Here is a 17,660-nt window from a genome sequence, read left to right as displayed (position 1 = left end):
ACTATTTTGGAAAATCTTACTTCAGCCAATAATTGCTCTTGTAGATTTATGCCTAATATTAAATTTAAAATCATTCAATTTGTGATATTTTTATATCTAATGAAATGCTTAACTTATATTAGTGGACTCTTTAGGATTCTTTAAAAATTCTAATAGATTTTCTAAGCCAAATTTATCCATATCAATAAACAAATCTTTAAAATAATCAACCAGATGACGCTGTTGTGGTTCACAGATGCGGTGCTATAGTTCTTGCCTGACAGTTTGCTGTTACCAACCTGTATACTTCATCAGCATGGGCCCTGAGATATAGTAGAGAGGAGAAGCATAGGCAAAGTCATGGAGGTGGGAATGGCATGGTATATATTGGAGAATAGCGATAAGTAAAACTGGGTAGGTAAAATATGGCCATATCACAGGGGGAGTTTAGATCTGGAAAGTGTCATGGGTATGTTCAGGAGAAAAGTAGTGTTTCAGGAAGTTAATCTGGCAGTAATGTGCATGTGGCACTGGAGAAGGGAAGAAGCCAGGAACCGGAAGGCCGTGTGATGTGCAGAGGTAACAAAGGCCTAGATTGAGGGTGTTGTTGTGGAGATAGGGCACCGACGGTAAATTTAACAGGTATTACGAAGGATGAAATTTATTCCTTTGTTCAACAAGTATTTACTAAATACTTGCTGTATGTATTTATGCTTATAATATCTGGACAGAACTTGCCTGTAATTACTGACACAAATTTAAACTTTAAAATTATGTACACTGGTGGTGAAGTTCTTAATATTCTTTTGGTTATTTGCAATTTTTAAGATAGTTAATGTGGTAGACCTTTCTAAAATGAAGAGCAAACATTTTCTTTTTAATCTTCCAAAGCATTTTATACTTTATTTGATTAATAAATTGAATGGCAGTGACTTAATTATATACACGAGAAATCCTCTGGCAGGCAAATGGAAGTTTCTTGACCAGAGAGCTTTATTTTCTTGAATGATTAAGAATATTCTAGTGCATAAAAGAGTCTTTTCTTCACGGTCTTATAATGCCGACTATCACTTTGTGCCATACTTTTAGTATCCTGTAAGTATGATTTCTACATCAAGCAATGCTTAAACTTGTCAGACCATTTAAAAGAAACTGAAAAGCGCTTTAAGTTCAAGGACATTTTCTCTGGTTAAAGCCATAAAGTATGTATGAATCCACTCAAACAGCCACATTAATAAATTCTTACAGGATAAAAAAGACATTTTCCTTAAGGACTGTTGACAATACATAACATGCATGTTGAAATATAAGTATAAGGGCAGAGTGAGACAACGGAGGCACAGATCATCATATTATAAATAATTTATGCTTTAGTTTGCTGATGGGAAAGTCAAACTTGAAAATTTCACCATTAATGGTATTGTCTTCATTTACAACAAGCAAAAATATTTTTTTCTTACCTTCATAACTGTAAGTGTACTGTCTAGAGTATATTTGTGCTTTCATTTTTCTTTCCATTAGATTCTTTTTAAGCCTTGGCTTTCAATGGTTTCATTCCGTTAGACCTATTTTTTTTTTTTCCTGCATTGTCTTCCTGGAGAGTCATCAGACTTTTTGTTGTAATCCTTGTATGTTTTTACTACTTTAAACATTGATGACCTTTTCCTCCTTGATAGTTCTTCTGTTGTTTATTTTAGAAAATTCTATTTCATTGACCTGTCTGGAACCTTCCTCAGCATAGACCCTCATTCCTTCCTCATACTAAACATGTTAAGAATGGATTTTTACCATGGATATTTACTAGCTTTGGGGCCCCTATATTAAACTTATCCACTTTGGGAAAAGTCATTTATTTTTATTGCACTTATAAGTAATCGTATTGTATGATTAATTATATATGGATGACTTTATAACTTATCTCTAGCTCTGATTCCTTGCTTTTCCTCTAGTACAAAATTTCTTGCCTTTAGGATGACTTTCGTTGCATGCCATAATGTCAGCTACCATGGAGGACTAATTAATAAGATAAATGTTATATTAAAAACTCAGAATGTAATTCATGGCCCAAACTAGCAAAGATTCATAGGCTTGTTCATTTATTCATTCATTGAACAAATATTTGTGTATCTGTTAAGTGTGAGCCAATTTAAGAAGGCTATATGTAACTTAGGTTTTAAAGATTGATTAAATACAATATAGGAGTGACCTGGTTTGGAAGCAGTTTGTATGAAAAAGGTCTTAGGGTTTACCTGTCTCCACGTCTAATATGAACTCTTTCTGTGAGACTCGATCGCTAAAGAAAGTCATGAAATTTTAGGATTCATTAATTTACAATTTTGTTTCTTGATAGTCAGCTTCTTAGATTTCTCCTGGATATTATATTTATTCTAAATACTAGGTATATTTACCGTTTCTGCCCATGCAAAGCTCCTTTTGAATAAGTCTGTATCTACATGAGTCTACATGCTTGGTTTCAACTGTTGGGCCAAGAGGAGACATCTGTCCCAAGGACAGCCAATCTTTAGGCTATTCAGTGAGTTGTAGTCAGGCTTAAAATAAGGAACTGGCACAATCAGAGGTTTATTTAGAGAATTTAGAGTTGGAAATTGAAAAATGCAGGTTTGGTGCAGAGAGAAGTATATGCCTGGGGTAGAAAGGTTGTGACAGTTAGGATTAGAATAACCATAATAGACCATCAACTTGATGAATTTAGTTAGGAAGCCATTCGGCAAATAAAGAATGGAACAAATGCACTGAACAAGGCAAAGAAGTCAGAAGAGACTGCCTTTAGAAGAGAAGGTTCTAAGTTCTAATTTTTGCATCAAATTATATTTCTGTTGTGCTACAATTCTTTTTTTTTTTTTTTTAATTGTGCTTTAGGTGAAAGTTTACAGAGCAAATTAGTTCCTCTTAAACAATTAATAAATCATTTTTGTGACATTGGTTGCCAACCCCTCAATGTGACGGCACTCTCCCCTTCTTAACCTTGAGTTCGCCATTTCCATTCATCCAATTTTCCTGTCCCTTCCTGCCTTCTCGTCTTTAATTTTGGGCTAGTATGCCCATTTAGTCTCATATACATGGTTGAACTACGTGTGTTATTGTTTGTTTTATAAGCCTGTATAATCTTTGGCTGAAGGGTGAACTTCAGGAGTGACTTCAGTACTGAGTTAAAAAGATGTCTGGGGGACCATACTCGGGGTTTTGTGCTACATTTCTTGCCTTTGGATTTTTGCAAGATTCTTTGCAAATATTCCCTGTTTTTTGAGCTAGCATTCAAATAGCCCTGACTAAAATAATGTCCAATGTATTGACAAATTAGATTTCTTTTATGTAAGAGCAACCAGGATGGTGACATGAGCAGGAGCCACTTCACTGAGATAAGCACTTCTTGTTTAGATTAACATAGCACATGCCTTAGTGATTCAACATTATTTTAAGCATTCTATTTCATACTATGGTTTGTGATAGGTTTTGTGACCTGTGATTTCCTGATGAAGTGAAAATTTGTTTCTTAGTGGTTTTCTTATACACTTACCATTTCTATTGTGTCTGTTTTTCCACCTCCCCACCTTTTTGTAGAAGAGAAGAAATTTAAGCCTCAATATTCGTATAATATAAAGGCGTTTTACATAGAATTATACTCTGGATTTTGCCATCGTATTTATAGAAATCATCCCTTTGGAAAACTTACCAACATTATGAAAGCAACCTATATTCAGCCTATGCTTTGAGATAGTGTGGGTTTTGGAATAAGGGTTTTATTGTCTTTACATACATTCCTTTCTGTAATATTAAGGTGATACATTGTGAAAATGTATAATAATGTAATAACATTTTAATAAACTTTCTTTTGAATAATTTATTTTCTATATATGGATGTAGCATAAGCAGGAACTTTAAGAATCTTCTAGTTTATCACCTAATTTTCAAGAGAATTTTACTTAAACAATCTTAGGTGAAAAATCTTTCACAGTCTTAAGGAACTTTGGAACGTGTATGTTGTCTCTCAGTAGCCTATTTTATTTTGAAGTTCCCAATAATAAGGGTTGTTAATTATTCTGTTAAACCTGAATCCCTTATTATATTGTTTGACTTCTTAAAATGTTTATATTATCTTAGTTTCCTAAAAATTGGCAAAAATCTTATACTATAAAGTAGAAAATCCAGATGAAACTTCATTTTTCTTAACTGAAAATTTGAAAAAAAATCATGACATTTCAGGAAAATTCTGAGGATCAGGCATCAGGATATGTATGAAATAAGATTGTTTACACCTAATGTGTAAAAGTAACTTTTATATAATATAATGGCAACTGTAGTAGTTATTGTGATGTGTTGGCTGCATTGATAAACCTGTTGCTGTCGAGTTGATTCTGACTCATAGCCACCCTCTAGGACAGAGTAGAACTGTCCGCTAGGGTTTCCAAGGAGCAGGTGGTTGATTCGAACTGCCGACCTTTTGGTTAGCAGCCAAGTTCTTAACCATTGATTAAGCATAGCATTTATGATAAACCAAAACCAAACCAAACCTGTTGCCATTGAGTTGATTCCGACTCATAGTGACCCTATAGGACAGAGTAGAGCCGCCTCATAGAGTTTCAAGGAGTGGCTAGTGAATTTGAACTGCTAACCTTTTTGGTTAGCAGCTGTAGCTGTTAACCACTGTGCCACCAGGACTTAGTCAGTGAGCTTTGTTTTGTTCTTTGGGCCACTCATTTCTCCAGACTTTGAATTCTAACCGTTTCACAACGTCTACCATTATTAACAATAGGAATCAGGCAAAAAAGTATATATACATCAGCAGAATGTAATAACATTTATTAGACAATTCAAAGATTATTTCCGATTTAATATAGGTTTCACAACAAGTTTGCAGAGAAAAATTTAATTTCTTGAAGGTAGGGACTATGTCTTGATCAAGCTAATATTCTCCAATAGGAGTTGGTACAGTGCCTTGCACAAGAATGGTGTACCCTAAATGTTTGATGAAAACAGTATTTTGGTTATCTATTGCTACCTAGCAAACCATCCTCAAACTTAGTGGCTTTGAACAAGAACACCCTGTTTATTATCTCTCACAAATATAAGGTTGACTGGATTTAACTGGGCAGATCTTCTGTTCCATGTCGTCAGCTGATGCTGCAGTCATTTGGAGGCTCGATGGCTGAAATGTCCAAATGGCTCACTCACATGGCTGGCTCTCAGCTGGCAGCTCAGCAGGGACCTCAGTTCTCTTCCAAACAGCCTTCCATGGTGGTTTGGGCTTCTTACAGTATGGTGGCTGGATTCCAAGAGGGAGAGAATTCCAAATCATGTAAGTGGAATCTGCTGGTTTCTTAAGGCCTAGCCTCAGAAGCGTCACAGCATTGCGTCCCCCATATTCTTCTGGCCAAAGCAAGTCATAGGGCCAGTCAAATACTGAATGCATGTTGACAAATAGTTCTTTCTAACTTCTGTTATTAAAGTTCAAATCAGATATCCTTTCCCTTGACAAAATATTCTTCTAAAGTCCTGGAAGATTTGAGAAAAATAGGAAGATGGAAATGGGAAATGAAAAGAGGGATTGCTGTCTTTCCTTCTAATTATCCTAGCTTTTCCAACAACAACACATTATGCTGGTAGCGATAGCACATTGATATCCCAACATGATTTTATTTGTATTTGTGGTAGGCAAAAGTTGCCTTAGTAAAAAAAAAAAGAAAAAAAAAAATTCCCTGAATATTTATCTCTGCTCTGTTCTTGATCACCAGATATTTACTTGGTGATTTATGGGGAAAGTAGGCCTAAGTTATGGGTCTTTGAGAAGACTTTCCACACCTCTCTCATTGGCCCTAAGAATTATATTTTTTCTCTCCTTGAGTGGGGGCCTTATTCACTTCAGGACAGCGAGGCAATCAGTAGTGATGCCCTTCTTCTTCATAGGACTCTCCAGGTGACTGGTCTCTTTCTAAGCAGCAAAATCCCTAAGATTAAATTAATTTTATTCTGTAACATTTCCTCCTGCTCTATTGTTCTGAAATTCACCTAAGAATCTTGGTAATCTTCAGGTGTCGCTTAATTTAACTACTGCAATGACTCCATTGTATAGGACAAAACTTTCAAACTTCTTAATGTATCACAATCCATTTACAGAAACTTGGTTGTTCTGTAGATTTATAGAAATTTGATTTTCATAATGACATATAAAGCAAATGGTTATAAAAATTGTGTAATTGTTTCTAGCCAGTACTTCCTCAGGGAGGGAATGAAGTGAAATCATAGTAAGAATCAGTAAATTGTTAGAGTCTTACAATAAAAGTTATAAATACATTTTTCTGTTTATGCTTTTTCTTAACTTGAAATAATAAAACAATTACAGTAAGTTATGTGTCTCTGATCATAGCATTTTTATGGTGTGCTTTCTAGCAAGCTCCCTGATGAAATATGTAAATAATTATTAGGATTAAGATAATAATATAATGTGAGGATTGAAGAATAAAACACTAGAATTAGGAAAGTTTTATTATATACTGAAAATATAAAACATTAATTTCATGCATAGACTAATTCTGCTTTTGAAATACAACAGGGAGTCCTAGCTAGCCTTCTAATATAATTTGAAATATCCTTCTCCGGAACAGAAAAATAGGAAGCTAGTTACACAGTAGGCATCCTATTTTAGTCTGTTCCCTTTGCCTTTGACAAGAATAAAGATTTTCTTTTTTTTTTCTATGTGAGAATACATTTTGAATATTACTCGAGATATCTAATTAGATTATAAAACCTGCAGTTACATAGGAATCAAAACTTTGACATAAATGTTAATAGGTTATGGATTAGATATAAAAGGTGGGGGTGGGTTGGCAACTATAGAGAGTCTCTTACTGGGTAGTGGTAGAGAGAAACAGTTTTATTTTATTTTTATTTATTTATTTAACTTTTATTATGCTTTAAGTGAAAGTTTACAGTTCAAGTCAGTTTCTCGTATAAAAATTTACACGCACATTGCTATGTGACCCTATCTGATGTCTCTATAATGTGACAGCACACTCCTCCTTTCCACCCTGGATTTCCCATGTCCATTCAGCTAGGTCCTGTCCCTTTTTACCTTCTCATCTCGCCTCTGGCCAGGAGCTGCCCATTTAGTCTCATGTATCTACTTGAGCTGAGAAGCGCTGTCTTCACGAGAATCATTTTCAGTCCCATGGTCCAGTCTAACCTTTGAAGAGTTGGCTTCGGGAATGGTTTCAGTTCTGGGCAAACAGAGTCCAGGAGCCATGTCTTCCGGGGTCCCTCCAGTCTCAGTCAGACCAATAAGTCTGGTCTTTTTACTAGAATTGGAGTTCTGTACTCGACTTTTCTCCTGCTCCGTCAGGGACTCTCTGTTGTGCTCCCTGTCAGGGCAGTCACTGGTGGTAGCCGGACACCATCTAGTTCTTCTGGTCTCAGGCTGATGGAGTCTCTGGTTTATGTGGCCCTGTCTGTCTCTTGGGCTAATATTTTCCTTGTATCTTTGGTGTTCTTCATTCTCCTTTGCTCCAGGTGGGTTGGGACCAATTGATGTATCTCAGATGGCTGCTCACTAGCTTTTAAGACCCCAGATGCCACTTATCAAAGTGGAATGCAGAACATTTCCTTAATGAACTTTGTTATGCTAGTTGACCTAGATGTCCCCTGAAACCATGGTCCCCAGACCCCCGCCCCTGCTACTCTGTCCGTTGAAGTGTTTGGTTGTATTCAGGAAACTTCTTAGCTTTTGATTTAGTCCAGTTGTGCTGACTTCCCCTGTATTGTGTGTTGTCCTTCCCTTCACCTAAGAATTCTTATCTACTGTCTAGTTAGTGAATACCCCCTCCCTCCCTCCCCACCCTCATAACTCAAAGAATGTTTTCTTATGTGTTTAAACCATTTCTTGAGTTCTTTATAATAGTGGTCTCATAGAATATTTGTCTTTTTGTGACTGACTAATTTCAGTCAGCATAATGCCTTCCAGATTTATCCATGCTATGAGATGTTTTGCAGATTCATCGTTATTCTTTATCATTGTGTAGTATTTCATCGTTTGTATGTACCATAATTTGTTTATCCCTTCATCTGTTGATGGGCACCTAGGTTGTTTCCATCTTTTTGCTATCATGACTAGTGCTGCAATGAACATGGGTGTGCATGTATGTATTCATGTGATGGCTCTTATTTCTCTAGGATATATTCCAAGGAGTGGAATTGCTGAATTGTATGGTACTTCTATTTCTAGCTTTTTAAGGAAGCGCCAAATCGATTTCCAAAGTGGTCGTACCATTTTACATTCCCACCAGCAGTATATAAGTGCTCCAGTCTCTCCACAACCTCTCCAACATTTATTACTTTGTGTTTTTTGGATTAATGCTAGCCTTGTTGGGGTGTGATGGTATCTCATTGTAGTTTTGATTTGCATTTCTCTAATGGCTAATGATCATGAGCATTTCTTCATGTGTCTGTTAGCCACCTGAATGTCTTCTTTGGTGAAGTGCCTGTTCATCTTTTTTGCCCATTTTTAAATTGGGTTATTTGTCTTTTTGTTGTTGAGGGTTTGCAGTATCTTGTAGATTTTAGAGACTAGGTGCTGATCGAATTTGTCGTAGCCAGAAATTTTTTCCCAGTCAGTAGGTTATCTTTTTACTCTCTTGGTGAAGTCTTTTGATGAGCATAAGTGTTTGATTTTTAGGAGCTCCCAGTTATCTAGTTTCTCTTCTGGTGTTTGTCCATTGTTAATAATGTTTTGTATTCTGTCTATGCCATGTATTAGGGCTCCTAGTTTTGTCCCTTTTTTTAATTCCATGATCTTTAATGTTTTAGATTTTATACTTAGGTCTTTGATCCATTTTGAGTTAGTTTTTGTGCATGGTGTGAGGTATGGGTCTTGTTTCTTTTTTTTGCTGACGGATATCCAGTTATGCCAGCACCATTTGTTAAACAGACTGTCTTTTCCCCACTTAACGGATTTTGGGCCTTTGTCAAATATCAGCTGCACATAGGTGGATGAATTTACATCTGGATTCTAAATTCTGTTCCATTGGTCTATGTATCTGTTGTACCAGTACCAGGCTGTTTTGACTACCGTGGTGGTATAATAGGTTCTAAAATCAGGTAGTGTGAGGCCTCCCACTGTGTTCTTCTTCTTGAGTAATGCTCTGCTTATCCGGGTCCTCTTCCCTTTCTGTATGAAATTGATGATTTGTTTCTCCATCTCATTAAAAAATGCTCTTTTCTGTAGATCCCTTTGGGTAGAATAGACATTTTCACAATGTTGAGTCTTCCTATCCATGAGCAAGGTATGTTTCTCCACTTATGTAGGTCTCCTTTGGTTTCTTGCAGTAATGTCTTGAGTTCTCTTTATATAGGTCTTTTACATCTCTGGTTAGGTTTATTCCTAAGTATTTCATCTTCTCGGGGGCTATTATAAGTGGTATTGATTTGGTGATTTCCTCTTCAAAGTTCTCTTTGTTAGTGTAGAGGAATCCAACTGATTTTTTGTATTTTTCTCTTGTATCTTGATACTTTGCTGAAATCTTCTATTAGTTCCAGTACTTTTCTTGTGGATTCTTTGGGGTTTTCTCTGTATGAGATCATATCATCTGCAAATAGAGATACTTTTACTTCTTCCTTACCAATTTGGATGCCCTTTATTTCTTTTTCTAGCCTAATTGCTCTGTTTAGGACCTCCAGCACAATGTTGAATAAGAGTGGTGATAAAGGGCATCCTTGTCTGATTCCCATTCTCAAGGGGAATGCTTTCAGACTCTCTCCATTTAGGATGATGTTGGCTGTTGGCTTTGTATAAATGCTTTTATTTTGTTGAGGAATTTCCCTTCTATTCCTATTTTTCTGAGAGTTTTTATCAGGCATAGGTGTGGGACTTTGTCAAATGCCTTTTCTGCATCAATTGATAAGATCATGTGGTTCTTTTATTTTCTTAAGTGATAGGCTACATTGATTGTTAATGTTAAATCATTCCTGCATACCTGGTATGAATCCCACTTGGTCACTGTGAATTATTTTTTGGATATGTTGTTGAATTCTATTGGCTAGAGTTTTGTTCAGGATTTTTGCATCTATGTTCCTGAGGGATATTGGTCTGTAATTTTCTTTTTTTGTGGTGTCTTTACCTGGTTTTGGTATCAGGGTTATGCTGGCTTTGTAGAATGAGTTTGGAAGTTTTCCATCCTTTTCTATGCTCTGAAATATCTTTAGTAGTAGTGGTGTTAACTCTTCTTTGAAAGTTTGGTAGAATTCTCCAGTGAAACTCTCCAGGCCAGGGCTTTTTTTTGTTGAGAATTTTTAAATTACGTTTTCAATCTCTTCTTTTGTTATAGGTTTATTTAGTTGTTCTATCTCTGTTTGTGTTAGTTTAGCTAGGTAGTATGTTTCTAGAAATTTGTCCATTTCCTCTAGGTTTTCAAATTTGTTAGAGTACATTTTTCGTAGTATTCTGTTACGATACTTTTAATTTTACTTGGATCTGTTGTGATATTGCCTATCTCATTTCTTATTAGGTTTATTAGCTTCCTCTCCCATTTTTCTTTTGTCAGTTTGTCCAGTGGTTTATCGATTTTGTTGATCTTTTCAAAGAACCAGCTTTTGGTCTTGTTAACTCTTTCAATTGTTTTGCTGTTTTCTATTCCATTTAATTCTGCTCTAATTTTAATTATTTGCTTTCTTCTGCTGCCTGATGGCTTCTTTTGCTGCTCTCTTTCTATTTGTTTGAGTTGTAGGGTTAAAGTTTTGGTCTTTGCCCTTTCTTCTTTTTGAAAGTATGCATTTATTGCTATAAATTGACCTCTGAGCACTGTTTTTGCTGTGTACAAAAGGTTCTGGTAGGATGTGTTTTCATTCTCATTTGATTCTGTGTATTTCTTTATTCTGTCCTTAATTTCTTCTGTAACCCAGTAGTTTTTGAGCAAGGTGTTGTTCAGTTTTCATGTGTTTGATTTTTTTTCCTTGCTTTTTCTGTTATTGATTTCCACTTTTATGGCTTTATGATCAGAAAAGATGCTTTGTAATATTTCGATGCTTTGGATTCTGTTAAGGCTTGCTTTATGGCCTAATGTGTAGTCTATTCTGCAGAATGTTCCATGTGCATTGGAAAAGAAGGTATACTTGGCTGCAGGTGGGTTAAGTGTTCTGTATATGTCTATGAGGTCAAGTTGGTTGACTGTGGCGTTTATATCTTCTGTGTCTTTTTCAAGCTTCTTTCTGGATGTTCTGTCCTGCACTGAAAGTAGTGTGTTGAAGTCTCCTGCTATTATTGTGGACTTGTCTATCTCTCTTTTTGGTGCTGTTAGAGTTTGTTTTATGTATTTTGGAGCCCTGTCACTGGGTGTGTAAATATTTATTACTGTTATGTCCTCGTGGTGTATTGACCCTTTAATCATCGTATAGTGTCCTTCCTTATCCTTTGTGGTGGATTTTACTTTAAAGTCTAAAAGTCTATTTTGTCAGAGATTAATATTGCCACCCTGCTCTTTTGGAGTGTTTTTTGTTTGATATGTTTTTTTTTCATCCTTTGAGTTTTAGTTTGTTTGTGTCTTTAAGTCTAAGGTGTATCTCTTGTAGGCAGTATATAGACAGATCGTGTTTTTTCTCCGTTCTGTCACTCTCTGTTTCTTTATTGGTGCATTCAGTCCATTTACAATCAGCGTAATTATTGATAAGTATGAGTTTAGTGCTGTCATTTTGATGTCTTTTTTGTGTGTGTTGTTGACAGTTTCTTTGTTGCAGTTAATTTTCTGTGCTGAGTTGTTTTTCTTTATGTATTTTCTTTTCATCTTTTTCCTTGTTGTTGATTTTGTATTTGCTGAGTCTTTATGTTTTTCTAGTTTTTATTTTGACTTGGAGGATTGTTAGTTTCCTTTGTGGTTACCTTAATATTCACCCCTATTTTTCTAGGTTTAAACTCATCTTTTATTTCTTTATATCACCTTGACTTCCTCTGCACATGAAAGATGTGTGACTACATTTTTTTAGTCCCTTTTTTTTGTTTTAATGTTGTCATCTTTTATATATTGACATCTCTGTTTCCCTATTTTCAGTGTTTTAGCTTTGATATACTTTTGTGTCTTCCCCGTCTGTTTTGATATCTGGTTGCTCTGTCCTGTGTTCTAGTCTTGGGTTGTTATCTGATGTTATTGATTTTGTAACTGCAGAACTCCCTTTAGTATTTCTTGTAATTTTGGTTTGGTTTTTACAAATTTCATAAACATCTTTTTATCTGGAAATGCCCTAATTTTGCCATCATATTTGAGAGACAGTTTTGCTGGCTATATAATTCTTGACTGGCAATTTCTTTTCCTTCAAGGCTTTATATATGTCATCCCATTCCCTTCTTGCCTGCGTGGTTTCTGCTGAGTAGTCCAAGCTTAGTCTTATTGACTCTCCTTTGTACATGACTTTTCATTTATCCCTAGCTGCTCTTAAAATTCTCTCATTATCTTTGGTTTCAGCAAGTTTGATTGTAATATGTCTTGATGACTTTCTTTTGATGAGCATCTTGGATAGATATCTTCTCATCTTTCACGATATCAGGGAAGTTTTCTGCCAACAAATCTTCAACAATTCTCTGTGTATTTTCTGTTATCCACCCTCCCCACCCCCCCGTTCTGATAGTCCAGTCACTCGTGGGTTATTCCTCTTGATAGAATCCCACATAATTCTTAGGGTTTCTTCATTTTTTAAAATTCTTTTATCTGATATTTCCTCAGGTAAGTTAGTGTCAAGTGTTTTATCTTCAATCTCACTAATTCTGACTTCCATTGCCTCAGTTCTGCTCCTATGACTTTCTGTTGAGTTGTCTAATTCTGAAATTTTATTGTTAATCTTCCGGATTTCTGTTTGCTTTCTCTATGAATTCTTGCAGCCTGTTAAATTTGTCACTGTGCTCTTCTCTAATCTTCTTAAATTCCTCTATTGCTTTGTCAGTGTGTTCCTTGGCTAGTTCTATGTTTTGCCTGATCTCCTTCCTGATCTCTTGAAAAGTTCTGTATATTAATCTTTTGTATTCTACCTCCAGTAATTCAAAGAAGTTCTCTTCCTCCTGAAAATTTCTTGATTATTTTGGGAGCTTACTGAAGCCATCATGGTCTGCCTGTTTATGTGATTTGATATTGACTGTTGTCTCTGAGCCATCAGTAAGTTATTATATTTATTTTATGTTTGCTTACTGTGTCCTAGCTTCTTGTTTTGATATGCCCAAATAGGCTGCTCATGTGATCTAGTTTATTTATTGGCACCTTTGAAACTCTAACGTCCTGTCACCAGGTGGTTAGATCTGTTACTAGGTATGTGAGCCCAGGAGTCCATTTACTTTTCTTGTATGGATTCAGCTCAGGTGTCCAGATAGTTGATCACCATGTGTGTGGTGCAGGGTCTCACCTACAGTCCTAGATGGGCAGAGGTGACTGGAGTAGGCACAGGTATCTGGCTGCAGTAGGAGGTCACACGCTGAGCAAGGCAGTGGGCTGATGGCTGCTTCTGAGTGTCTGTGAGGAAAGTGTGTCCATGTTCTCTAGAGCACGTAGGTGGGTGGGTTTTGCAGCCAGACTATTTGCACCTAATGCTGTTGGCCTAAGGACTGGGAGGCACCACTTATTCTTGGACCCCTGTTGCAGGTGGCATGGTGGCATGGGTGGAGCCACCAGTCTGCAGGCCCCTGATGTCTGTAGGTGTGGACCTTGCTCAGTGGGCAGGGCGGTGTCAAATGTCACGAATCTGCCACTCCACCGTATAGCTGCTATAGTGAATTCAGGCTTTAGGTATATACCCTATTGCACTGTGCTAATGAGGGCCTGTGCTGTTGAAATGGGCCCACACAGGTCTATGCAGGGGCGAAAGGCATTCAAAGTCCGTGGACCCCTTATGCTTGTGCCTAGGCAAAGGAGCTGTGCCTGCCCTGAGTTCCCAGCTTAGGGGAGCTGGAAGATTATTTTTTCCTGCTTTTTAATTTGTTCCCTCTCGAAGGCCAGGAGAATGGCTCAGGGTGCCTGACGGGTCCTACTTCTGGCTCAAGGGATGCAGCAGTTGCTGAAGCTGGCCCAGCACTGGTGCAAAGCAGGGAGGGAGCAGATAAATGGGAGAGAGGTTCTTCCCAAATGGGGTTTTTTTTTGATCCGCGTGGTAGGTTAAATGAGTGTACTTATTATGTTTTGCCGATTGAGCGCCGCTTTTTACTGGCTCTGGAGGCCTGAGCAGACTCTCTGCCGCTCGGTCTCTCCCAATGTGGAAAATATGTTCCGAATGCTACTGCCTGCCACACCGGGCACGCCAGCCAATCTACCCTGCATGGCGCTGGCTTCCTCTGGGTCAGGTCTGGCAATTCCTCGATGCTTCTGAACTGTCTCCCTCCCTCTGCCACTTGATCCAAGTCCTTATGTTTGCCTTCGATTTTTGGGCTCCTAGATTGTCATATATAATCGATTCACTTTTTTTTTAAGTCTTTGTTGTAAGAAGGACCACCGGAAGCATCTGACTGCTCCGTCATCTTGGCCTCGCCGGAGAGAAACAATTTTTAAATCACTGTTTTGTATTTTGTGGTCACTTTGCTTCTTGCCTTAACTAGTCTTCAGTGATACGTTTAGTTATAACTGTTACTAATCTTGGAACTCAGGTTTCAGAAAATTGTTATGTTATAATGTGTGGTAAGGACAAACAAAAGCTTCTTTTAGCTGGCAAACACTGTTTGCTTTTCATCTTCTATGTCTTTAATTGCTTATCCTACACTTTATGGAATCCTATTTCTCCTCTCTCCCATCTAATGCATCAGTATCTCAGGTCCCTTTTTAATGGCTATACATTTTCTAGTCTTCTTAAGATACTTTAGATTTTATGAAGTTAAAAACAAAGTAAAAGAAAAATATATCGCCTGAAAGAATTTTGTAAGTTTTACCATATGTAGATTTGTTTTGAGGGGACAGTGGTGGTTCAGTGGCAGAATGTTTACCTTCTATGTGGGAGAACCGGATTCAGTTCTCTGCCAGTGCACCTCAAGTGTACCACCACTCATCTGTCAGTAAGGGTTTGTGTGTTGCTATGATGCTGAACAGGATTCAATGGAGCCTTCTACACTAAGCCAGACTAGAAAGAAAAGTAGGGTGATCTACTTCCTAAAAAAAAAAGCCAGTGAAAACTCTGTGGATCACAACAACCTGATCACCTTGTGCATGGTGTCACCATGAGTCAGGGACTGACTCCACAGCAGCTAGCAAAACAACAACAGAGTTTTTTGAACTGGCTTGACTTGGTAAATTAAAACTACATGGATGCCATTCGTATTTTCCAATTCTTATATTTTTATAACATAGTTTAATATTTCTGTGAGATTATAAACATGATTTAAAATATTTCTGCATGGTGCTAAAGATTTTGGCTTACCATACAGACAGCTAAATTGTTTAAGTATGTTGCTGTTTTTAAAGAAAAAGCAAGTAGTAACAAGTACCACACTCTTTGAATTTTCATTCACATTTGTAAATCAGTACTATAATTGTCTTAGTCATCTAGTGCTGCTACAACAGAAATACCACAAGTGGATGGCTTTAACAAAGAGAAATTTATTTCTTCATGGTAAAGTAGGCTAAAAGTCCAAATTCAGGGCGTCAGCTCCAGGGAAAGCCTTCCTCTCTCTGTCAGCCTTCTCATCAATGTTCTCCTAGACTAGGAGCTTCTCCGCACGGGGACCCCGGGTCCAAAGGACATGCTCTGCTCCTGGCACTGCTTTCTTGGTGGTATGAGGCCCCCCTTTCTCTCTGCTCACTTGTCTGTTCTGTATCTCAAAAGATTACTTAGGACACAATCCAGTCTTGTAGATTGAGCCCTGCCTTACTAACACAACTGCCACCCATCCTCCCTCATTAACATCATAGAGGCAGGATTTACAACATATAGGAAAATCACATAATACCAGGAATCATGGCCCAGCCAAATTGATACACACATTTTTGGGAGTACATAATTCAATCCATAACAATAATTATTTTCCTTTTTTAAGTTACAGAAAGAACTACAGAAGAAATAGTATATCTCTTTCATAATTTAGTTTCTGTTACCTCAGTTTAGTGCAAACATTAGGGTATAATGGAAAATAATGTGCCCCATAGGCCTCTGAGAAGCCTTTATGTAACCAAATATTATGAAAGTATTCAAATAGCAGCTTTATGTACCCTTATATATTTTCTTTAAACTAGAATGTGTTGTAGGGGAAAAACATCATAAAGTTTAGTAAAGCAAAAGTAAGTTTTATTCGGCATAGAAGGATAAAAGGACAGAAGTGGGAAGCGGACAAGCTTGCTGCCAAAGCTAGAACGTTTGCCCGAATCCGAGGAAGGTTACAGAATCATCAGTATATATCAACATCACAAAATGGGTAGAATCATTGAAAGCATCACGTTTTCACAGATTGGCTAGAAGTTGTGATCTTACATTTTGAATCATCTTTCTTAACAATCATTGGTACAGATTTCAATTACAAAAGCCAGGAGGGTCTTCATTGGTCCAACAAATTTCTATTCACTAAGTGCTAATAGAAAAAGACAAAAAGTGGGAAGTCTTTTCTGTTAGGTTTGATTGCCGTTTTGTGAAAACTTCCTTAAGATAATTCCTGAGATTGTCCCATCTATTGTCTATCTCAGGGCCCAGTTGATGTGTCTTTGTGAGCCTGTGAGGGCCCAGCCCCAGCTGGGTCACGTTTCTCCATGCTCAAGGTCAGGGAATAATGATTCCAAATATTATTTTCTAAATCAAATGGTGTAAACTACCAGAAGACATGAATATCTTCGAAGTGATCTCAATACCATTGTTGAAAAGTGCTTTCAGATTATGCTTGTGAGACATAATATACTACATTATTCTATATCTGATAAAATAACTTATCTTCAAAAATTAGAAATGCTTGTATTAATGAATTTTTACTTCACATCTTCCCCACACAATGACTGTTATCTTTTTACTGATTTGCAAATGAAATTCTACTTTCTGATCTTAGAGTTAAAACGTTATCCATATGTTCAGCATCAGCTAGCTGTTAAGGAAGGAAATGTAAAATGGTACAGCCTAGAAGATAGGATAGCAGAAGATAATTTGGCTGTTAGTTTCTTAAAAAAACTAAACATGTAACTATCATACGACCCAACAATCACAATTGCTTTGTACTATTTTTGCAACTTCCTGTAAATTTATGATTATTTCAAAATAAAATTTTTTTTAAAAAAGCAAACATTATTCAAATTTCCTGACCTTCTAGGGAAATAAGTGTCATGAATTTATATAAAAAACTTTGTGGTTGTGTGCAGACTTTAGCTGTAGTAATTGTTTTCTTCATTCTTGAATAATTTGGTCTAGACTATGGCAGACAACTGAGGAACTAAGAGAAAGAGATAGATAATTATTATCCTGATTTGAAGATAATCTAAATTTCATTCTCATTCTTTCTTGATTCTCTAGTTATCATACTTACATCCCATGTTGGCAAGATCAATGAAGAAACCATAAAAATTTTAGTTTTTCTTATTTGAATTGAGGTATCACCTGGCTGAATATCCTTTTAGGGAAATTGGAGAGGTATGATGGTGTGGTGAAATGAAATTTGACAGCTATTTTGGAAATATCTTCTATGTTGGAAACAGGGTAACCTGATATAGAATAGCAAATGAGAAGAGATATAATTAGGATTT

General features: G+C 36.7%; 1 protein-coding gene across 3 annotated transcripts in view; it reads left to right on the top strand.

The window, feature by feature from the left end:
* HYCC1 (hyccin PI4KA lipid kinase complex subunit 1) overlaps positions 1-17,660 on the top strand; it is a 103,324-nt gene that overhangs the window by 30,811 nt on the left and 54,853 nt on the right. The gene's annotated exons all lie outside the window — the stretch shown is intronic.

Source organism: Trichechus manatus, unplaced genomic scaffold, assembly GCF_000243295.1.
Source record: "Trichechus manatus latirostris isolate Lorelei unplaced genomic scaffold, TriManLat1.0 scaffold00050, whole genome shotgun sequence".
In the NCBI taxonomy this organism is placed as follows: Eukaryota; Metazoa; Chordata; class Mammalia; order Sirenia; family Trichechidae; genus Trichechus; species Trichechus manatus.
The sequence above is the reverse complement of the archived record's forward strand: the minus strand, read 5'-3'. Positions and strand labels throughout refer to the sequence as shown.